This window comes from Pongo pygmaeus, chromosome 3 (assembly GCF_028885625.2).
Source record: "Pongo pygmaeus isolate AG05252 chromosome 3, NHGRI_mPonPyg2-v2.0_pri, whole genome shotgun sequence".
In the NCBI taxonomy this organism is placed as follows: Eukaryota; Metazoa; Chordata; class Mammalia; order Primates; family Hominidae; genus Pongo; species Pongo pygmaeus.
In genome coordinates this window covers 199,882,469-199,906,841 of record NC_072376.2, presented here as the reverse complement: position 1 = coordinate 199,906,841, position 24,373 = coordinate 199,882,469, and the positions used below count along the sequence as shown (strand labels likewise).

The following is a 24,373-nucleotide window of genomic DNA, read 5'->3' as shown; positions in this document are numbered from 1 at the left end:
TGGAGGTCTAGCATCCCCAAACCATTTTCCCTTCTTTATACCCAGCAGCTGAGTAATAGGACTCAGCTGCCTTCTTTATAACATTGATGGTCCTTAAACCAGAACCATCAATGGTATAAAGAAAGCAGCTGAGTCCTATTACTGATTCTAATCTGGTTTATTGGAATGATTTAAAGGGATGGGCAGATATATAGATACAGTGTGAACACAGTGATTTCTATCATGTTTGGGTGCTGAATCTTTAGAGGCACATAGATCGATTCCTCCAATGTCCTGATAAGAATGCCAAGGTAGCTCAGGGAGATGGATAGGAATGGGGAACAGCTATTGAAGGCCCGAGCTACTGAGCTTGCAGGAGAAGATACTTGATTGGCATTTAATAGACTTCTTTTGGAAAAAAGTGAAGGCTACACAGGCAAGGTTTGTATCATATGGCTTCATAGAGCTAGTGAGTGAGATGTTATGAAGAGCAGACGCCTTTGACAGAACTGCAGCCAAAAAGATAAAAATTGGGCCATGGTGGTTAATTTTATGTCTCAACTTGGCTGGATCACTGTCCCCAGATATTTGGTCAGACATTATTCCAGATGTTTCTGTGAGGATATATTTAAAATGAGACTAACATTTAAATCAGTAGGCTTTGAGGAAGTCAATTCCCCTCCATTATGTGGGCAGCCTTCATCCAGTCAGTTGAAGAAAGGCTTAAGAGAAAATCGACCACCCTCTGAGAAAAGGGAATTCTGTCAGCAGGTGGCCTTCAGACTTGAAGATCTTCCCTTTGTGTTTGCATTGTGCATATGTTTAAGGACCCTGAGTATTGGTCTCCATTATTAATTATACTCACCCCATCACTAGGGACCATCTAACATGAGCCAGGGCCTGGGACTGTGACGAGAACAAGGCAAATGCCTGCCTTCATGGAACTCACATTCTTCTTTCTGTTGTGATCTTACATGTTGAAATAGGTGTCTGTTCCTCTTTCCTTCAAGTGTGCTGTGATTTATAATAGTGTTTCCTTCTCCCATCCTAGCTTTATCGAGATATAAGTAAAGATTGTGTATATTTACAGTGCACAATGGGAAGTTTTGATATATGCACGCACTGTGAAACGGTTACCACAGTCAAAGTAATTAACATCCATCACCTACAGAGTTATTGGTTTTTCTTGTGGTGAGAACATTTCTCTCTTAACAATTTCAAGTATACAATAATATGTTATTATTGACAGCACCGTCTCATACATAGATCTTCAGAACACACTCATCTTATCTGACTGAGACTATGCACCCTTTGACCAACTTCTCTCCATGTCCCATGCCTCCAACCCCTGGCAACCACCATTGTACTCTGCACTTCGACCTCTTTGAAACAAGTAATTCTTTCAAAGAACCCCTGCACTGGTCAGCATTGGAAAAAGTGTTGCTAGTTAACTAGCTGATGTGTAGCAGAATGAGTTGCATTATCTATTAGAAAATATGGAGATTGTAGACAGGAGATATTTCTTCTACTTCCTAAAGGCTGAAATGTTCCTAGATATTTACCTTGAATATGTCATTTTAATTTTCTGAACATAGTCCAGTTACATGTCGCTGCATAATGCTGGGGCCAGCAAGTAGATGGCTAACACAGGAGAGCCATTACCCTTGGAAGAGAGATCTCTGTCTTCGGTACTCAAAGGGCAACAACATTTCCTCTGTTAGATGTGGGCTCTCTTCCTTTCCTTGCTTTGATGTTTCTTTTTCTTTATTCATTCCCCCTTTGGTTAATTTTCAGAAAAACCGTATCTCCAAATATGTAAACTGAATAAACTGGTGTCCTATATTTGAGATGAAAGTTATTTTTCGTCTTGTAAGCTTGTTGTACTTTTTCTCCATTGCTGTGTAACTAATGCCCCCTGGATTTAGTGGCTTCAAACAGCACACTTTGATCCATTCACAGTCCCTGTGGCTCCGGAGTCTGGGCGTGGCTTAGCAGCATCCTCTGGCCCAGGTTCTAGGCGGTCATCTCACAGCTGAACGTGGGGGATCGGGGGACGCATTCACGTCCAGGCTTGCTCATGGGACTGCTGACAGTTCTCTGGTCCTCTCTGGCTGGTCCAGGGACATCATTTCATTGTCATGCGGGTCTCCCCGGAGGCCACTCGCACCCAAGATGGAAGCCACATTCTTTTGTAAGAGAGACCCCTTACTCTGCCATGTTCTGTTCATTAGAAATGAGTCACTAGGTCTAGCCCACACTGGGGGAAGAGCTTCTACAGCAGTGTGGCTCCCAGGAGAAAGGGGATAGTGGGAGCTCACCGAGAAGCAGCCTACCACATTTGTTATTATTTTCAATGTCTAACAAACCATCGATCCCCGTCAATTCTTCAATTTCAAGTATTTTCCCTTAATCACCCCTTACTTTCCATTTCACTGCCAACACCTCGATCTGTCTTCCTCACCATAAGGCAGATTAGTAACAACTTCCATAACTCGCCATGAGCCCCGCAGAGCCCTCGTTCCCCGCTGCTCGTTATTATTCCTGAAACGCACAGCACCACTTGCTGTTCTTATTTATTTATTTGGAACACTTCAGGAATTTGCATGCCATCCTTGCACAGGGGTCCTGCTAGTCTTCCCTGTACCGTTCCAATTTTAGTACATGCGCTGCGGAAGCGAGCACACTTCCTGTTCTTGTTCACGAGCGTTCAACGCTCATTGTTACCTGCTTCCAATTGTGCGCCACGTTCCCTCCCATTTGCGCCGCGTTCCTTCCAATTATTTGCGCCTTCCCTCCCAGCTGGGCGGGGCTTCCCTGTGTTACCTTCTCAACATGGCGAGCTTGCCGGACGTCACTTCGCCTTTGCCTTTTCCGCTCCGGACTCTGCTCACCGACCTTCTCAGTAGAGCCGGCCCTGCTCACTACCGCGCCCACATGTCCTGTTGTGCTTCATTCCCACAGGCCGCATAAGGTAATATTTACATATGTTCTGGCTGCTTGACTGATTCTAATTTCCCTGTCGATGCTTTTCTTCAACTAGGCTGAAATCCGTGTAACTTCCTATATTTCTGTGCATATGCGGCATCTAACAATATTGAGCACATAATTCCTCAAATACTTGTGGCTTCAAGTGAAAATAGAGCTCTGGGCTTCCTAGCTGCCTAAGCCAAAAAAAAAAAAAAAAAAAAAAAAAAGAAGAAAGCTAGGAAGGAGAGATAACATAAAAGCCAAAAGAAGGACTATTTTGAGCCCAGGCGCAGTGGCTCACGCCTGTAATCCCAGCACTTTGGGAGGCCAAGGCAGCTGGATCACCTGAGGTCAGGAGTTCAAGACCAGCCTGGCCAAGTTGGCGAAACCCCCATCTCTACTAAAAAATACAAAAAATTAGCCGGGCGTGGTGGTGGCTGCCTGTAATACCAGCGACTCGGGAGGCTGAGGCACAAGAATCGCTTGAACCCAGGAGGCGGAGGTTGCAGTGAGCCCAGATGGTGCCATTGCACTCCAGTCTGGGCAACAGAGAGAGACTCCATCTCAAAAAAAAAAGGACTGTTTTGAGATATTTCCTAATAATTCTATCTCAAAATGTACAGACACGGACATAGTACAATTGTTTTTAGTAATCCCACATTTTTCTATTATTTCTTTTTAGTCATTCTATTTCTATGATAAAGAATGATATCTCAACAAGAGATGATTTTGTCCCCAAAGAGATATTTGGCAGTATCTGAAGACATTTTTGGTTTTCACAGCTCAGGGGAGGGAGGGTTGCTCCAGGGACATAGTGGGTAGAGGCCAGGGACACTACAATGTATAGAATAGCCTCCAACAACAAGTAACTACTTGGCCCTAAATGTGAATAATGCGGAGATTGGAAACCCAGCTTTATCTCGAGCACAGGAGTGGTGTAGCAAAGTCAGGGCGAACCTGGATTCTGAAGTCACAGCGCTTGTGTTCACTTCCCAGCTGTGCCATTCAAGCTGTGCCATTCACTAGCTGTGTGACCTTGGACAAGTTACTTAGCATCCAGGTTTCCTCATGTTTAAGTGATCGGAGTGATAGAACTCACCATTAAGTGTTGTTGGGAGGATTAGATGAGTTAATAGCTGTAGAGGCCTTCAAGCTGTGTCTGGAACATAATAAGAGCCATCACAAGTGTTTGTGGTGTGAAAACCCCTTTGCAGGAGTTCTCTGTGATGTAAGTGGAAGAAATCATCCCTTCTGATGATCTCCCCTAGTCGTGGTGGAGTAGAAAACCTGAGCAGAATCTCATGGGCAGAGTAGCCTTAATTGGCTGCATCAATCCCTTGTGGCTGAATGCCAAATTCATTGTTATTACCTTTGATCCTCACTACCATCTGCAAGTTGGAAATTGTAGCTAGTTTTAATTCAGTGTTAATGTGCCAGCTGAACATTCTGGCATTTCTCTGAGGGGATCTAATTTGACGATGTAAAAAAGGAGGTGAACCAGCTCTTTTAAATAAGAGCAGGCTTGCAGGTGACTAACATGCTCATTAGATTTCAGACCAGGAGAGCCACCCATTGTTAGTTACAGCAACCAGGTCCAGCACAATGGAGAGAACACTTAGAGGTGCCCACACCATCAGGACAGGAGCTATGCAGAACAAAGACACTCCGTTCTGAAAGGGACCATGTTCTGTGGCTTGCTCCAGATTTTTAATTTACAAAGCAAATGTGTGTGTGTGTGTGTGTGTGTGTGTGTGTGTGTTCAAATCACTCATCAGGTTAACTTGACATCTGAATTGCAATCCTGCAGTGTGCTTTTGCAAGTAGATGGATTTCCCCTGCATCAGAACAGAATTTTCTTAGGTATAGGTTTTATGTTATGATTCTTTTTGGGAGTTGCAATCATAGGAAAATTAGGAGGACTAAATCAAAAAGTGTTTTACAAAGTAGATAACTTTCATCACTTGATAATACATACATCTGGTTAGATCTTAGTCTTTCCAAATTCAACTTAAGAATGAAGCTTGTAAAAGTAATTGGCAACTGGCTGCCTCTGCTTTGCATTTAAGTCTCCATGCTAGAAGACAGGATGGGTACATAATTGACAAATAATTAATTTGCTTCTTAATTATTTACATCAGTTTCCCACTGTCCTATAGAAACACAGAGAGACTCTGGGAGCAGCTAAAATACGTATTTTTAGGGTCTCCTTATGATTATGCTAACAAGTCATATGGTGTCCAGAGCAAACATTAGCCAGGTGCGGCGGCTCACACCCGTAATCCCAGCACTTTGGGAGGCTGAGGCTGGAGGATGGCTTGAGCCCAGGAGTTAGAGACCCTGTCTTACAAAAATTAAAAAAAACTAAAACCATTAATTGGGATTTCAGATAACAAAACATAATTTAAGGAAAAACAATAGCACAATACTAAAAACCTGTAATATTGTTCTCTAAAAAGTGACATTGGTTGGTTATAAGCAAGTTTGGGTTTGAAGCATGTGAGCTGGTGGTATTAGTTAAAATTTCATGTCCCTTCAATGCCCTTTCATGCAAGACTCCTTTGAGACCTTCATTGCAGGTGCTATGAAAAGAAAATATTCTGTTTGCAGCAGAATAGCAAAATGAATGCTGTGCACATCATTTTAGTGCTTGTTTCAGATTTAAATTATAGTTATTGTGTATTTTATTCATGTTTCTTTATGTGAACAAAAATAAAATTATTCAACACTAGTTCCAATATAATTATATAATTTCTTAATTCCAGTAAAAGTAATGGCCCATGTTTGAGAATGAAGTCTTAGCTAGGTGAAACAATAAGTCTCTCTGATAGTCTAATTTTCTAGTTAATAATTTTTCTCCATGAAAAGCTAAAACTTAAAAAAAATTCCAACTCTTTTTTCATGGAAAACAAATAAATTTTTAACATTTGAAAAAGAAATACAGGCATACGATTGAAATTTCAAGTGTAATAGGAGTGTTGCCAGGAAAAGGGGTTCCAATCCAAACCCCGAGTAAGGGTTCTTGGATCTTGTGCAGGAAAGAATTCAAGGTGAGTCTCAGAGTGCAGTGAGGAGAGAGAGTTTACTGAAACCTACCCAGATGCAAAGTAGGGCATCCTCAGAAAGCAAGAGGAGGAACCCCTCATCTTTGTCTTAAGTTTTTCTTATATAGGGGTCTTATCTATGTAAAAGCTAAGCTACATTATGTCTACACGCCAGCGGGCTGACAGTGTGACAAAATTTATTCCTCGTTGGTTTAAAGAAAGCTGTCCTTGGCATTTTAGTGCACAAGCACACCACAGCATGACTATAATTATCTTTAAAAGCATATATTGTTATGTGATATTGGGACATTGGGACATTTTGCTGTCATAAGAGTTTGTCCTTGCAGGCATTAGGCGTTTGTTCTCAGCTATTAACATCCTATGACCATGGGTGTTGACATGGTTTGGCTGTGTCCTACCCACGTATCCCAACCCAAATCTCATCTTGAACTGTAGTTCCCATAATCACTACGTGTCATGGGAGGGACCCAGTGGGAGGTAATCGAATCGTGGGGGCAGTAACCTCCATGCTGTTCTTGTGATAATGAGTGAGTTCTCACGAGATCTGATGGCTTTATAAGGGGTCTTCCCCCACTTCACACTTCTCCTTGCTGTACTTCTCCTTGCTGTACTTCTCCTTGCTGACACCATGTGCGGAAGGATGTGTTTGCTTCCCCTCATGCCGTGATTCTCCGTTTTCTGAGGCCTCCCCATCCCTGTGGAATGGGAGCCAATTAAACATCTTTCTTTTATGAATTATCCAGTCTAGGGTATGTCTTTATTAACAGCATGAGAAGAGGCTAATACAGGTGGTAACTGGCAAGGAATGTGCCTCATTAGGTTTAAGATGGAGTTGATTTTAAAGTGGTGTCACCCTGACTCTCCCAGGCTCCTGTTTCCCTAACAGGAGGGTATGCATTCATAGGTAATGTTAAAAATCTGTTGTGTCACTTGAGCAATCTTAAAGATCTTTCCCTATCAACATAGACAGCTACTGTATTTTCCAGTGAACACCTACGTTTTTCATTATATGGCTATTCCATGATTTTAAAGCAATCCTCTACAAACAAAAATTTAGATTTTTTCTGGTTTTTACAATGACTAAAAATGACACAGTGACTTTGCTTGTACATATTCCTTTCCTAGTTGTGAGTGTATATGTAAGATAAATGTGCTGAAGTAAAGTGGTATTTGAATTGAAAATGATAGTTTTATTCAACATTATATTCAAGTTTCTAGTTTTACACCTTTGCCCATACATCCATCTTTTCAATTTTTGATGATGTGATCTGCAAAGAGGTATTAATGGCAAAAACCACAATTACTTTTGCACCAACTGAATACATTGTTTTCATTTTTCTAAATTTACACAGAATCCTTCCACATATTAATTAGCCATTTTCATGCCTTTTAATTTTCTGTTGAATTTTACCTCTCTAAATTAACACTTTTCTGTCACGTGTTTCAAATTTGAGAGAAATGTTATGTTTTGCTTTATTTTGTATCTTTTCTGTCCTCCATATCTTTTCCTTTCAATGTCTTTAATCTTTGTCTTCTTCCTCTTTGCTAGTATTTCAGGTCTTCCCTCGCTGACACTGACTTGCTGGCAGCTGATTGTTCTGTTCCTGGGTGCTTCTAATGGTGTTTTGTCCTTCCTTTGCTTTCTTTACTCTCCAGTTTCTCTTTTGACCTATTTTATCTTTAATTTTTGTTTGATTCCATGTTCTGTTTAATTTCTTCTAGAGCACAAAACATGTGTTGAATATATCATTCTTTGCTCCTTTGTATGTTTCTTCCTGAATGTTTTTAAGCGCTAATTTGTATATGATATTCCCTCCTGCAATGTGTTCACATATATACTAGAAACAATGACTGTCTTGTCCTGCTAGTGCTTTAAACCCAGCAGCACAGCAAAATTGCCTTGGAAGAATATTTATTTATTTATTGAGATGAGATCTTGCTGTGTTGCTCAGGCTGGTCTCAAACTCCTGGCCTCCAGCCATCCTCCCACTTCAGCCTCCCAAAGTGCTGGGATTACAAGAACCACCATGCCCGGCCACCTGGGAAGAGTTTTAAAAATGCCAGTATCCAGGGCCCATTCCAAACCGCAACCTGATCGGGCATCGCCTGTAGCTGAGTTCCCTCTAGGGACTGAAGCACGGAGAGGTTTGAGAAGTTTGCCTTGGCACCGTGGCCTACCTTGCCAGCCCCATACTGCCACGACACTGTGCGGGTAAATCTTGTGTTGTTCATTTGCAGTTTAGTTTTATGGATACATTTTCATTTTGTGGGGGAAAGTACTTAGAAAAGGAGTATCTATCTGGCTTATGTGAAGAGTATTTTTAACCTAATAATAAACTGCGTATTTTGCTCCCCCAAATTATTATATCATTTTACACCTCATTTTGCTTAGCACAAGTTTACAAAGAATTTTCTTTTTTCATTCTAGAAGATTTTATAATTTTAGGTGTGATATTATGCCTGGCGTCTATTTTGAGCTAAATTTTGGATATAGTGCAAGGTTAAGTCCGTGTAAATTTTGGAATCATCTTTGCTATTTTCTACCAAAAAAAGCCTTACTTGGATTTTCACTGGATTTCCATTGAACCTATAGCTCACTTTGGGAAGAATTAAAAGTTTAACCATATTGAGTCTTCCTATTCATGACATGGTAGTTTGCTTTATTTTTTATGTGTGCTTTAATTTCCGTCATCAATATTCTGTAATTTTCACAATATTTTTTACACATTTTTGTTAGATTTATCTCCAAATATTTCATGCTTTTGATACTAGGGTAAATGATGTTTCCTAAAATTTGAATTTCCAATTGTTCATTGCTAGTATATAAAAAGACATTTGATTTTCATATATTGGCCTTAACTTCTACAACCTTGTTAGATTCACTTCTTCCAATAGCATTTAAAGAAGATTATTTGGAATTTTTATGCAGTCAGGTAATGAATGTAGTTTTGTTTTTTTAAGTCTGTGTGCCTTTTCTTTCTGTCTCTTGCCTTATTTTACTGTTTAAGATTTTAAATACATTTTACGTAGAAGTGATGAGAGTTGATCTTTTTGTCCTGTGCTAATCATGGTTATTTTAAAATTCCTGTTTGATTGTTTTAGCATCTTGTTCATCTCTGGGCCTTATTCTGTTGATTGCTTTATCCCTTGATAGTAAGTTGGATGTTATCTTGCTTTACACATCATACATATATGTATTTTTTAAATTGACCATCAGACATTGTGTGTAGAAGAACAATAGTAATAAAGGGACTTTTAAAATGTTTTATGTCCAGAAACAGGCATACTTCTTCTGCCAGGCCACTTGTGTGGAAGTCTGGTTTGAGTTGGGTTTGGGTTTTGTTGCTGCTATAATCACAGTTAGTTCAAACTTTAAGTTCTTCCAGTCGTGGGCTCTGATACTTTGTATTAGTGAAGGACCTGGTGTGCTGCAGAGCTTTTCTCAATGTTACTGTTTCACCTTCATCTTTTGGCAGACCCTGAATGCCTGTACTACAAAAGATGTCTCTCTTTTCATTTGATTCCTCCCTCCCAGAGTAAACGACTGTTGTTGTTTATTTTCCCATGAAAGACTTAAGGTGTGGAAGAGGCATTTTTTAATTTCCCTGGTCCAGCCTCAATCTTAGGCTATCCCTGTTAGCCTGGACCTCACGTATGGGGTTTTCTCAGTATTTCTGCCTTTGTCTCATAGTCAAACTTTGCTTGTATCTGTGGGGGTTCTTTGGAGAAAGCTTCCTGCTCCTGGCTCACTGGTAGCAGACCTCTGTTTTATATGGGGCATGATCCAGGGGCAGATGGCTTTTGCTTTTAACCACCCTACCACAAACAAACAAACAAACAAACAACAGAAGATCTTTTCACAGCCTTGGGGGACAAAAGGATTACCTGCCCACCCACAGTGGCCTCATGCTTTTGTGCTGTGTGAAAGAAAGGCCCAGAAAGGAGGTGGGGATCTATGTCTGTGTGCTGCCACATGAAGCTCTCTCTCTGCTTTTCTGCTGTGTACCATTCTTCTCTATGGGCATCCAGTGGAGGCCCATTGGGAAGACCCTGGGAATGCCGACTCCTCATGTGTATGGATGGGCTCTGTTCACACTAATGCAAGGCAACAATTCTAAAGGTGGGTGACATCAACCCCAGCACTTTGGGAAGCTGAAGAAGATTGCTTGAGGTCAGGAGCTCGAGGCCAGCCTGCAACAGAGTGAGACCTCGTCTCTACAAAATATAATTTTAAAAGGTTAGTTGGGCATGATGGTGTGCACCTGTAGTCATAGCTACTTGGGAGGCTGAAGTGGGAGGATCACTTGAGCCCAGGAGGTTGAGGCTGCAGTGAGCAATGATCGATTGTGCCACTGCATTCCAGCCTGGGCAACAGAGAAAGACCCTGTCTATAAAAATAAATAAAAATAAAAATAGGTGATATTCATTTTGTACTTATGACAGTTACTATTCAAAGGCTTTATCTGTATTAGCTCATTTAATTCTCACAGTAGCCATATGGATTAGGCGTTATTGTCATTAATTTCCTGTCTGGAGTTAGGCCAAACCTCAGGTTAAGGGCACAGTTCTTTACAAGACTGCCTTCGCGACAGACACCAGCTACAAGTTTGGAGGCCTCCGGAGCCACCCTAACTTCTAACCAGCTGGCTACCAATTCAGGGGTCCCTACAGACTCCCTGAGGTTCAACAATTTTCTAGAAGAGCTCACAGAGGTTAGGAAGGCACTATACTTATGATGGCAGTTTTATTGCAGTAAAAGGATGTAATAATTCAGAAGCAACGAAAGGGAGAGATTCACAAAAGGGGATCTATGAGGGTTCCAGCTGTGAAGCTGCTCTTGTCCTCAGGACGTGCTACCCTTCCGGCACTTCAGTGTATGGCAATGCACAGAGGAAATTGCCAACCAAGGAAGCTCCCCTGAGTTCTTGTGAGTTTTATTGGGGTTTCATTACATAGGCGTGATTCATTGCCCATGTGTCTCAGTCTTTGGCCCCTCTCCTCCTCAGAGGTCAGGCCACTAAAATATGGTTCAAAGCCCTCGACTCCCTAGTCACATGGTTGGTCGTCTTAACCAGCCTCCATTCCAAGTCATATGTTCACATAAACTGTCAAGTGTGGTCCAAGGAGCCCCCCATGAATAACAAAGGTACTCCTAGAGCATAGGAAATGGCAGGGGTTTAGAGGTTACTTCCCAAAACCTGGGGACAAAGGCCAGCCAAATTCTTAATAATACACTTCCCAGATGAGGAAATGGAGTCACAGAGCTATGCAGTCATTTACCTAAGGCACTCTTTTAGCAAATAGTAGAATTGTGATTCAATCCACACCATGTGGCTTTAGAGTATGTGCTTGTAAGTGGTACAGCCTCCAGTGAAGGCAGAGAATAAGTAAAATGGAGAAATATAGGTTGACTCTCAGTTTTTGGACTTGCTCCAAATAGGGAGGTGAAAATTTCATTAACTAGAGTAGGACAGATAATAGGAGAAGGACTGGGAGGAAACATAATGAGCTCAGTTCCCGAGCCTTTTGAGTTTGAGGAGCCCGTCATATAGCTGAGTGTGCAAGAGAACGTCTCCAGGCTAGAGACAGATGTCAGTTTCATCAGGTTTTCAAGCAGTGAACATGCTCAAGGAAGCCTCTAGAAAGAGAAGGGAAGAGTGTGTAAATGACAAAGTCCTGTGGAACACAAATATTTCAAAGATAGTTGGGGAAATGGAGGAGTGAAAAAAAATAAAACTAAGTAGGAGTGGCAGGAGAAGTCTCAGGGGAGTATGAGTCCTACAAGCCACATGGGAGAACAGTATTAAGAACTAAATGCCAAAGTGAGTTGATCTGCCTTAAAGACCTCCCTCCTCTGCACCCAGTTTCCCATTGTTTCTCCATCCTGGCATTTGTTATGCTGTAATTTAATTGGTTATTATTATTATTTTATAGACAAGGTCTCACTCTGTCGCCCAGGCTGGAGTGCAGTAGCATGATCATGGCTCACTGCAACCTCAAACTCCCCAGCTCAAATGATCCTCCTGTTTAAGCCTCCCAAATAGCTGGACCACAGGCATGCGCCACCATGCCTGGCTAATTTTTTTTATTTTGCAGCGATGAGATCTCCCTATGTTACCCAGGTTGGTCTGTAATTGATTATCTTCTTGCTTTCTTTACCACAGACTGTGTGCTCCATAAGGGTAAAGGCCATGTGTATCTTGTTCATTGTCATATCACCAGTGCCAGCTCAGTGGTGGAAGTGGTGGCTGCTTCCTAAGTATAAACCCTCCATAATGAGGGAACGAAAAAGGGGTTTGGCTGCTAGAAGATTATTTACAACAGTTGCAAAAGAACTTCAGGAAAATATGGGGGCCGAAAATATAATTTTGTAATAATTAATGCATAAAATAAGCATGTAGGTAAAGATGGTGAATTAAATATTTAAGGAGAAAAAATGGTTGGAAGTAGACGTAGACACAGGATGGAGAAAGGATTTATTAAGAAAGGTTTATGGGGAGGCCTGGGGCGAACAAGCCAGAAGAGAGGAGGAAGAGGGTTCATGGGTTGAGTATGATCCTGGAGGATGGTAAGAGCACGGGAGGGTAAACAAGGGCGGGGACCATGGAGACAAAAGAGGGGAAGGAGAGCGCGGGGCAGAAGCAGGAAGATCTCTCTGACCTTCTCCCACTGTTCTCCTCCAAAGCAGGTCCTAAAATAATTATTTGGCCTCCCTCTAAAATAGGTCATTAGACCCTCATTCCAGAGGTTCCTTCTCCCTATACCTAGAGAAAAGGAATGAAGACCCAGCGATGCCAAGCAGAATCTGAACAAATTGGCCTTGCTAAGTTCTCCCCAGGTTATTCTCATTAGCTCATCTTCCCTTTGTCCAACCATCCTACAGGACTGTCCACTCTCTATCCATCCTAAGCATAAAAATACAGTGTTCCCTGTTTCTTTGGGCCTTCATTTCTGAAGGCTCCTGGGTCATGTAAAACTTTGGTTAGATAAATTTGCATGATTTTCTTTTGCTAATCAGTTTTTTGTTATGGGGTCTCAGCCATGAATGTTGTGGTGGGTTAAGAGAAGATATAAGCTGAGCAAGAACAGATAAATGAAGTCGGGGCGAAGGCCTGTCCAAGGTGAACACCACAAACACAAGGGCTTTAAGGACAACTGTGGGCTCCTGGCCTGCTTTGGGCAGCACAGGCAGTAACTCCAGGCTTCATCTCCACTGCGTGGGTCTGAGAAGCCTGTGAGGTCTGTTAGCGCAATAGGGGCTGGGGGCAGTAGCGAAAAAGTGGTTCAGATATGGGGTAGGCAAGACAGTGTAGTCAGACAAAAACTAAAATGTTAGGAACGGTGGAGTAGATTAAAGTTTTTAGAGAAGTAGAAGAGAGAATTAATGGCATGAGAAAACTGTGAGAAAAAAGAGTGTTGCAATTTTAGATTTCACTAGGGGGCCAGGCGTGGTGGTTCATACCTGTAATCCCAGCACTTTGGGAGGCTGTGGTGGGAGGATCACCTGATCCCAGGAATTTGAAACCAGCCTGGGCAACATGGCAAGACGTTGTCTCTACAAAACAAAACAAAACAAAAAAAAAAAAAAGAAAGAAAGAAAAGAAAAACAGTAGGAAAATTGTTACTGAAACACCAGTGGTTTGATCTCAGTCCTGCTGCTCACTGCACGGAAAGCCAATCACTGAGATGATGAGTATTGCCAAGGAAGAAGGCTTTAATAGGGTGCTGCAGCTGAGGAGATGCCAGCTGAGTCTCACATCCATCTCCCTGACTGATCAAAACCAGGAGTTTATATAGCAGGCAAGAAATATAACAATGTATAAGAAAACAGGGCCAGGCGTGGTGGCTCAGGCTGGTGGTGGTGGCTTACACCTGTAATCTCAGCATTTTGGGAGGCAGAGGTGGGTGGATCACGAGGTCAGGAGTTTGAGACCAGTCTGGCTAAGAAATCCTGTCTCTACTAAAAATACAAAAATTGGCTGGGCATGGTGGCATGCACCTGTAGTCCCAGCTACTCACGAGGCTGAGACAGAAGAATCGCTTGAACTCAGGAGGCGGAGGTTGCAGTGAGCTGAGATCGCGCCACTGCACTTCAGCCTGGCGACAGCGAGACTCTCAAAAAAAAAAAAAAAAAAAAGAACACAGGAACTTGGGAGGGGCAAGGAAGTGATCATGGTGAATGAGGGGTCGGGCATCTGGTGTGGTGATCTAGTTTCAGTTCTTTGATACTTTTTGTGAGAGGCCTGAAGGTCATTTCCTGAGGAATTACAAGCTCTCTAAGTGATCTTGATGCCTGCCAGCGGTATGGGAAGCACTGCCTTAGCAGAAGCACACGCGATGCCTTGATCCCAGCATATCTGCAGACTGGACCTCGGGCATCTGTGCAGCCTTAGGGCCCTGGGCCTGTGCAGGAAGACTCTGGCCTATGTAGGGAGGCCTGGTCATTCCAGAAGATAGACCTGTGTGCTGAAGCTACTGGTGACTTGTGGACCACGGCCACCCGTCAGCAGGTCACACCATCTTTAGGCAGATAGTGCTGGGTTCCTGCTGCCTCTGCCATGGACCAGCTGTGTGCTATGTTTGGTAAATCATTGACTTCCCCAGTCGGGGGTGGAGAGAGGGACTTACATGAAGAGGTAGTCACAGGTTTCACAAGGTTTTCAGGAGGGTATCTAGATGTCCAGATCATCCTTTTCATTGCAATAAGCAAAGCTATAGTTGAATCATTACTATTTGTGTAGTTATATTTCATTGATGATAATCTTAATCAAAGACTACATGATTAATTTATTAACTTAATTGAATATATTTTTTCTGAACACAGCATGCTAACAGCTTCTTCCTCTAAAAATAGATGAAGCCCTAAATTCTTTGTGGATAATTTCTACGTTTTTTTTGGTAGATTGTAGGGAATATTTGCTTAGCTATAAGTTTTGTTAAATACATTTGAAATATATACACTTTTAATCTGTATATATTTCGAGGCAACTTCTCCACCCCTGCTCCCAACAAAAATACCACCTCATATATTCTGAGACTGTGGCTCCTTTACTGAATGTACCCAAAGGCGAATGCACCAGGTTCAGGGGATGCGGGTGGACCTCGAGGCCACACTGGATAAGACAGGGTTTTCTGTTCAGGGGATGCGGGTGGACCTTGAGGCCACACTGGATAAGACAGGGTTTTCTTTGGATTTGTCTTGTCAATTTTGCTTTTAGGAAATTTTTAAACATTTCCCTTCATCAAGGATTAAAATCTGAAAGCAGATCTTTTATGAGCTGGCTTTGCTTGTATTTGGGCTTGGAGATCACTTGTCTTTATTAAGCCCCTCCTTGTTAAGCCAACTAGGTCAGAATCCTAGCTCCATAATATAATAGCTCTGCAACCTCACGCTGTTGCCTTAAATTCTGATTCCTTTCTACAAGAACCACAATGAAGATTAAATGAGATCTTATATAAAAGCATTTTCTAAATCACTTAAGGCTAACCTTGTCTCAATCAATTGTCACTGCTTTAAATTGCAAAAACCTACCGTTTGCTGAAAGTCAACTTTGGGCTGATGTAGAAGCCACTTCTAGTCACAATCCTGTTGACTCTTCTCAGAGGATTGTGTGTGGCCAAGGATCTGCTTTCTCCTTCCACTGGGAATGCTCATTCTTTAGACTGGGAGGAAATGGGATTATCTTCTCTCCTCCCCTTCAACACAGAGCGGCTCTCCAGCCTTGTACCATGTTCCCATGGGGTCGATGAGTCCTCCAGGAGATTCTGAAAGGATGGTTCCTCCGTCTTCCAGTAGCTCCAGGTGCAGGGGACCGGGTGAGGGCCAGGGAGGCGGAGTGAGGCTGTCACTGCTCTCTTAGAAGCTCCGCCTCTGCTCTCAGTACCTACGGGCTGCCCTTTCTGAAGACAGGCACATTCATCAGTGCAGAGGAACACACACCTGCTCTGGTAGGGGCAGAACACGAGTTTTCTCTCTGCCCTCCAACCTTAGCTGAGACTCCCTGTAACAAAGACCGAGTAAGAAGAGAAAAACAAACAGAAGTTTATTAGTATGTGTAGCTCATGTCTACTTGGGAGGCACCCAGAGAACTGAGTATGTCTCTGGAGTTGATCTCAAACAGGTAGTTTAAACTTCAGGCTTAAAAACCTTCTCCATGGTTCAGGAGTCTGGAGATCTAGTTGTTGTTCTCTCTCTGGTGCAGAGAGGAAGGCACCCTTACAAATGGACAGCTCCTTTATGGACGTACATTTCCTTTACAAAATGGTAAGTCTCTGTTTTTAAAGGTTCTCCTGCGTCTGCAATTTCTCAAAATAACCAGCTCCAAATGATCCTTAAGACAAAGAGGCATGTGTGGGAAGCATGGTCTGGTTAGTCTGTGACGGTCAGTGTGGGAGGCATGGTCTGGTTAGTCTCTGACAGTCATATTTTGGGGTGGTATAGTCTGGTCTCTGACAGTCATATTTTGGGGTGGTATAGTCTGGTCTCCGACAGTCATATTTTGGGGTGTATAATCTGGTCTCTGACAGTCATATTTTGGGACGATATAGTCTGGTCTCCGACAGTCATATTTTGGGACGATATAGTCTGGTCTCCGACAGTCATATTTTGGGGTGATTATAGTCTGGTCTCCGACAGTCATATTTTGGGGTGATATAGTCTGGTCTCCGACAGTCATATTTTGGGGCGATGTAGTCTGGTCTCCGACAGTCATATTTTGGGGTGTTATAGTCTGGTCTCCGACAGTCATATTTTGGAGTGGTATAATCTGGTCTCTGACAGTCATATTTTGGGTTGATATAGTCTGGTCTCCGACAGTCATATTTTGGGGCGATGTAGTCTGGTCTCCGACAGTCATATTTTGGGGTGTTATAGTCTGGTCTCCGACAGTCATATTTTGGAGTGGTATAATCTGGTCTCTGACAGTCATATTTTGGGTTGCTATAGTCTGGTCTCTGACAGTCATATTTTGGGGTGGTATAGTCTGGTCTCTGACAGTCATATTTTGGGGTGTATAATCTGGTCTCTGACAGTCATATTTTGGGATGATATAGTCTGGTCTCTGACAGTCATATTTTGGGGTGATATAGTTGGTCTCCAACAGTCATATTTTGGGACGATATAGTCTGGTCCCTGACAGTCATATTTTGGGGTGATATAGTCTGGTCTCTGACAGTCATAGTTTGGGGTGGTATAATCTGGTCTCCGACAGTCATATTTTGGAGTGATATAGTCTGGTCTATGACAGGCATATTTTGGGGTGGTATAGTGTGGTCTCTGACAGTCATATTTTGGGGTGTATAATCTGGTCTCTGACAGTCATATTTTGGGATGATATAGTCTGGTCTCTGACAGTCATATTTTGGGGTGATATAGTCTGGTTGTCAACAGTCATATTTTGGGACGATATAGTCTGGTCTCCGACAGTCATATTTTGGGGTGGTATAATCTGGTCTCTGACAGTCATATTTTGGGGCATATAATCTGGCCTGACAGTCATATTTGGGTTGCTATAGTCTGGTCCCTGACAGTCATATTTTAGGATGGCATATTCAGAGGCCTGTCAGTTTCCTGTTTCCAAGATGCTGCCATCAGCGGATCCAATCTTCACTGCCTCTGGCAGAGTGGAAACTAGCCTGGGCGTGAGGGCATGCAGGCAGGGCAGCACAGTGGTGAGGGGAGGGAAGATCTGGGCGGAAGGCACCCTCCCCCCACCCCACTGCGTCCAGCACCGTCCTCACAGCACTTCTAAAATGAACGCTTTCCCTGCCTTCTTCTTCATCCTAAATGACATGCTTAGCACTGCTTCATCTTTATAAAACAGAGCTTTCTTTAAGTCTTGTTCATGCTGCAGATACAAAGCAACTTTTATGCGTGACCTAACCTAGTGGCCACCTACACACAGCCCTGTGTGACTCTGGAGATGGCGTGCACGCCCCCCGTGTCTGCTCTGGACCCCTGGCTCACGCCACTCGGCTCAGCCCCCATGCTCTGCTCAGTCCATCCAGCCTAAGCCAGTTCTGTGGCAGCCAGCCGTGAAAACGGAACCCTCTCCAGCCTGTGTCTCGCAGGAAGGCTGTTGACTCTTTCTGCAAAAAACCACACAAGTGGCACATTGGCTTTCTTTGTGGTCAGACCCTTCATTGCCAAAATCTTCAGCATTCTTCTGGCTTTCCTTGTATTCTTTATTTCACTTGAAAAGGGGGTGGGAGTGGTGAGACATTAATATAACACTGTAGCCTGTTTCTTAGAGTTTCAAATTGCTAAAAAAGGAAAGAACTCCTGATTTCTTCCTTTCACTTAAAACCTGTGAGGCAGTCCCTGTGTGTGTGTGAGCCAGTCCCTGTGTGTGTGTGTGAGGCAGTCCCTGTGTGTGTGTGAGCCAGTCCCTGTGTGTGTGTGTGAGCCAGTCCCTGTGTGTGTGTGTGAGCCAGTCCCTGTGTGTGTGTGAGCCAGTCCCTGTGTGTGTGTGTGAGGTAGTCCCTGTGTGTGTGTGAGGCAGTCCCTGTGTGTGTGTGTGAGGTAGTCCCTGTGTGTGTGTGAGCCAGTCCCTGTGTGTGTGTGAGCCAGTCCCTGTGTGTGTGTGAGGCAGCCCCTGTGTGTGTGAGCCAGTCCCTGTGTGTGAAGCAGTCCCTGTGTGTGTGAGCCAGTCCCTGTGTGTGTGTGAGGCAGTCCCTGTGTGTGTGTGAGGCAGTCCCTGTGTGTGTGAGCCAGTCCCCGTGTGTGTGTGAGGCAGTCCCCGTGTGTGTGAGGCAGTCCCCGTGTGTGTGTGAGGCAGTCCCTGTGTGTGTGAGCCAGTCCCCGTGTGTGTGTGAGGTAGTCCCTGTGTGTGTGTGAGGTAGTCCCTGTGTGTGTGTGTGAGGCAGTCCCTGTGTGTGTGAGCCAGTCCCTGTGTGTGTGTGAGGTAGTCCCTGTGTGTGTGTGAGGCAGTCCCTGTGTGTGTGTGTGAGGCAGTCCCTGTGTGTGTGTGTGAGGCAGTCTCTGTGTGTGAGGCAGTCCCTGTGTGTGTGTGTGAGCCAGTTCCTGTGTGTGTGTGTGTGTGTGTGTGAGTGTGTGTGAGAGAGAGGCAGTCCCTGTGTGTGTGTGTGTGTGTGTATGTGTGTGTGAGGCAGCCCCTTTGTGTGTGTGAGGAAGTCCCTGTAGGGTTTCCCCTGCCATCACCACTTTACAGCTGGTCCCGGGCTGCACAGGAGGGCCGTGCTGGTTACCTGGTTGACAGTATCCCCAGCTGGAGCTTCTCTAGGGGCTGGAGACCGCTGCGCCCGCAGGGGCAGGAAGGTGGCCCTGGATCTTCAAGGTGGAAAGCGTCCACGTGCTTGTGCCTGTCTGGCTTCCGGGTGACTCGTTCCCTATGTGACATTGCCTTCAGAGGCGCTGTGGCCAGGCTCCAGAAACTGTGGGCAGCCACCCAGGTCTGTGCAGCCTCCCTCGCATCGCACATAAGGGCTTTTCCTTGCCTCAGAACTTCCTGCTCAAGAAAGTTGCCACAATTCTGTCTTTCGCTTTCCCGGAGTCTCCTCAAGAAAAGAAAAGAAAAGGAAGGGAAAGGAAAGGAAGCGGAAGGGAAGGGGAAGGGAAGGAAGGGGGAAGGGAAGGGGAAGGGAAGGGGAAGGGAAGGGGAAGGGAAGGGGAAGGGAGGGGAGGGGAGGGGAGAAGACAGACAGGAGGGGAGGGGAATGGAGGGGAAGGGAGAAAAGAAAATAAAAGAAGGGAGGGGGAGGGAGGGAACGGGGGAAGGGAGGGGAGGGGAGGGGAACTTTTGTCTGAGGAATGCAAGTCCTTTGAATTGTCAGACTCAGAGAGATGTTAAAATGAGATGGCAACCGCAGCCTGCTGCCCCTTTTGATCTCGCAATTCATCTCTGGAAACTGCTTGCTGTTGCCACAGAAGCTATACATGTACCTAAGGATGCCATGCCCGGACACTATGCCCCACCATAATCAATGTTATTTCTGTAGACCAGTGAGAATTCCTGAGGAGCCACTTTGTGTCAGCCCACTCTCCATCCTCCTTTATCGCCTTTAAAAATCCACCTGGCCGGGTGCGGTGGCTCACGCCTGTAATCCCAGCACTTTGGGAAGCTGAGGTGGGTGGATCACAAAGTCAGGAGATCAAGACCATCCTGGCCAACATGGTGAAACCCCGTCTCTACTAAAAATACAAAAATTAGCTGGGCATGGTGGTGCATGCCTATAATCCCAGCTACTTGGGAGGCTGAGGCAGGAGAATCACTTGAACCAAGAAGTCGGAGGTTGCAGTGAGCCAAGATGGCACCACTACACTCCAGGCCGGCAGGAGAATGAGACTTCGAAAAAAAATAATCCACCTATGCAGGGCACAGTGGCTCGTGCTTATAATCCCGACACTTTGGGAGGCTGAGGAGGATCACTTAAGGCCAGGCATTTGAGATCACCCTGGGCAAAATAGTGATACCCTGTCTCTACAAAAACATTAAAAAATATAAAAAATTAGCCAGGCACGGTGGCATGTGTCTGTGGTCCTAGCTACCCGTGAGGCTGAGGCAGGAGGATCACTTAAGCTTAGGAGTTTGAGGCTGCACTCCAGCCTGGGGGACAGAGCCAGACCCTGTAAAAAAAAAAAAAAAAAAAAATCAGCCGGGTGCAGTGGCTCACATCTGTAATCTTGCACTTTAGGAGGCCAAGGCAGGTGGATCATGAGGTCAGGAGATCTAGACCATCCTGGCCAACATGGTGAAACCCTGTTTCTACTAAAATTACAAAAATTAGCCAAGTGTGGTGGCACGTGCCTGTAATCCCAGCTACTCGGGAGGCTGAGGCAGGAGAATCGCTTGAACCTGGGAGGCGGAGGTTGCAGTGAGCTGAGATTGTGCCATTGCACTCCACCCTGGCAACAGAGCGAGATTCTGTCAAAAAAAAAAAAAAAAAATCCACTTACAACTTCTGCTAATTGGGATGTATATTCAGGGCAACTTGAATCTATGCTCCCAGATTTCAATCGTCAAGCTTAGCCCAAGTAAACTCTCTACTACATTAATTTTGTTTCAGCTTCTTCCATTTAGGTTGACATTGCTAGTGGGAAAAACCAAACTCTGTAAAATATTTTAAAGAGTTTATTCTGAGCCAATATGAGTGACCACAGCCCAGGGAAACAGTCTCAAGGGGTCCTGAGCAAGTGCTCCTGAGGTGGCCGGGTTACGGTGTGCTCTTAGTGCTGCTGAGGTGGCCAGGTTACAGTGTGGTCTTACACATTTCGAGGAGGCAAAACACAAATCCATACATGGAAGGTGTGCATTGGCCCGGCCAGGAAACGCAGGACATCTTGAAGTGGGGGCTTACAGGTCACAGGCGGATTCCGAGATTCTTTAATGTGCAGTTGGTGAAAGGAACAAAACTTTGTCTAAAAATTTGGAGTTAGCAGAATGGACTGTTGAAGTTAAGATAAGGATGCTTAGGACTTGCCCTGTGGAGGATAAAAAAAGGAAAAAAAGATAAGGATGCTGTGTCAGAGTCAGCCACAATATGACCTGTTCAGCAAAACTGCCAGCTTTACATCCTGTTTAGAATCTGACTTTTTTTTTTTTTTTTTTTTTGAGATGGAGTCTGACTCTGTCGCCCGGGCTGGAGTGCAGTGGTGTGATCTCGGCTCACTGCAACCTCCGCCTTCTGGGTTCAAGCAATTCTCCTGCCTCAGCCTCCCAAGTAGCTGGGACTACAAGCACCCACCACCACGCCCGGCTAATTTTTTATATTTTTAGTAGAGACGGGGTTTCACCATGTTGGCCAGGATGGTCTCAGTCTCCTGACCTCGTGATCCTCCCAACTCGGCCTCCCAAAGTGCTAGGATTACAGGCTTGAGCCACTGCTCCTGGCCTAGAATTTGGCTTCTTAGTACAACAGAGAGTCTGTTTTGTCAGCCTCCTGATCTCTGTTTTTACAGGACTGCTGGTCAGTTGTTATGTCTAAGCTCCAAAAGAAAGCGGGTATGAGGAGACATGCCTGACCTCCCTTCCGGTGATGGCCTGGAACTCAGTTTTAGGCTTTCTCTGGAGTTCCCTTGGCCAAGAGGGGGTCTGATCAGTGTGGGGCTTAAGATTTTATTTTTAGTTCACCACACGAATAATGCAAATTTTTCTGACAGGGGTAACACTGGTGTTTTAATCCCAAATGTAAGCTGCCTCCTCAGATGCTTTTCGGAGGTTTGGGGTAGGCTTGGAGCTGGCAGGGAAGCTGTGAAAGCCACCATGGGTGGTGCAGGCAGCGACCATGACGTCTGCTTGCTGTAGCCTCTGGCCTGGGGTTGGGTCCACCTCCAGGAGCTGGGAGAGACGGTTCTGCCAGGAGGACAGGTCTGGGGAAAGTTCACGACTGGCCACTGAGGGGCTCTCCCCGGTCTCCCATTCTCTCTTTGCTTCTCTTCCTGTCGCCTGTCCACTCCTCACACATTCATCCTCCTAGCTCTGCCACCCTCAGTCTTGCCAGCAGCCTCCTTGCTCAAGCCAGATGCTTTTGTCCTTGTTTCTGGAATCCCTGCTGTTACCAAAGCCACTGTAGAGAGAAAAAAGAGTGATCCAAGAATAATTATGATGATTCTGTACAGAGGGTGGTGCTTCACTCAAAGAATTGTGGAAGAAATACATATGGAAGTGTTTTCTGTTCTGGTCCTCAGAGCCCTCGGCTGACTTGGTGGAGTGCAGCGGCTCCACTGCAGCTGGGCAGGAGGCGCTGCGATGGTTTCTGGGGATGCTCGCAGCGTCCCTACCCCTCTCCCCGCCGTGCCTTCCCCTGCTGCTTCTAATGAGAGAAGGAGCAGGGCTGCATGGGGTTGGGGCAGGCTGAGGCAGCGGCAGCTGGCAGGTGCTTTCACCTCTTCACCAGGGCGACCATCATGGCTGTACTTTGTGGTGTGTGTGCTGTATTGAAAAATCTTGAGTTTTGGTGAGGCACAGAGGCCCACGCCTGCAATCCCAGTACTTTGGGAGGCTGAGGCGGGAAGATCCTTTGAGAGCAGGAGTTCAAGACCAGGCTGGGCAACACAGCAAGACCCCATCTCTACAAAAAATTTGAAAACAAAACTAGCTGGTCGTAGTGGTATGCACCTATAGTCCCATCTACTTGGGAGGCTGAGGAGAGAGGATGGCTTGAGCCCAGGAGTTTGAGGTTGTAGTGAGCTATGATCATGCCACCGCACTCCAGCCTGGGTGACAGAGCCAGACCCTGTCTCGAAAAAATAAAAATGAACTAAAATCTTTAGCTTTGTTTTGAAAATATTTTAAAACCCCTAAAACCGAATATTTGCCTTGAGTGGTGCTTTCCAAACCTTTCTGGTTATAAACATCACTTGCAGTTCTTTGTAAACACCAGGACTCCAGCCTGCATCTCAGCCGTGCTGAATCAGAATCTCGAGTGGAGTCTTATGAGAAGGGAAGCTGGGAAAATCTGGCTAAAGAATTGTCAAGTGGCAGAATATTGAATATAAAACCTGTGCTCTGCTAGACTGTCATAAAAGTAAAATCTTAATTATCATAGCTATGGGATAAGTACCCAGAGTTGATCTGAATATGAATATGTGGCCCATGCCATTAAATTTTTAATAAGGAAAAAGTGCCAGGACAAATGTACATGCAAAAAGCCTTTCTCACAGGCATTTTTCTGGACCCAATTCCATAGAAAAGAAAAATAACATTTCTTTCTTGTATAGCAGTCGTATTCCTGCATGTCAGCTGCAAAATAGGTTATTAGTTGAAACACAGAGCTGTGTAACTGACAGTCCACTTTCAAAAGAGTATTCAACTGGTAAGAAAATTGATAGAAAAAGCTTTTCTTGATGTGACTATTACAAGGATTAAATTAAAGTTTGGGGGAAAAAAAGTAATTCAAGAAGACTATGTTTTCAGTGACCTATATTTTTGCCTTCTTGAACAAGTGATAAAATGCTTGTTCAATTTTGTGTATATAGTCTCTGAGAAAAAATGAAATACAGCTATACGACTCAGGTTCTTTTTTGAAAAATACCGTTCTGAGCCATGAGCCCTGTAGAGGAGAAAAAGTAATCTCTTTTTCTCACCCATTCAGTTCGTGGCTGACACCTCCATAACATAGGACAGATTAACAGGAGAAAACCTGAACAAATATATTTAGTGAAAGCTTCACATGTCACAGGAGCCTTCAGGAATGAAGGCCCAAAGAACCAGGGAAAACTGTGTATTTTTATGCTAAGTCTGATGAAGAAAAGTAGATAGTTGTAGAGAAGCATGACTGGATAAAAGGGAATGTGATCTAATGATAATAAACTTGGGGGAACTCCTTTAGGCCTATTTGTTCCGATTCTTTTTGTGTCTGTGAATTCCTTCCCCCGCCCCAGGTATAGGACACAATACCTGTCACAT

The 24,373-nt window shown here is 44.4% G+C and overlaps 1 long non-coding RNA gene and 1 other non-coding gene across 2 annotated transcripts in view; one reads left to right on the top strand and one right to left on the bottom strand.

Moving 5' to 3' along the window:
* Positions 1-2,554: 2,554 nt before the first annotated feature.
* Positions 2,555-2,661, bottom strand: LOC129035896 (U6 spliceosomal RNA). The gene has a single exon (XR_008502389.1). It is a non-coding gene; the product is annotated as a U6 spliceosomal RNA (small nuclear RNA).
* A 76-nt stretch (positions 2,662-2,737) lies between these two features.
* The window catches only part of LOC134739497 (uncharacterized), a 243,588-nt gene continuing 221,952 nt past the window's right edge, over positions 2,738-24,373 (top strand). Inside the window, exon 1 of the long non-coding RNA XR_010126192.1 lies at positions 2,738-2,950. This is a non-coding gene — a long non-coding RNA (uncharacterized LOC134739497). The remainder of the gene's footprint in view (positions 2,951-24,373) is intronic.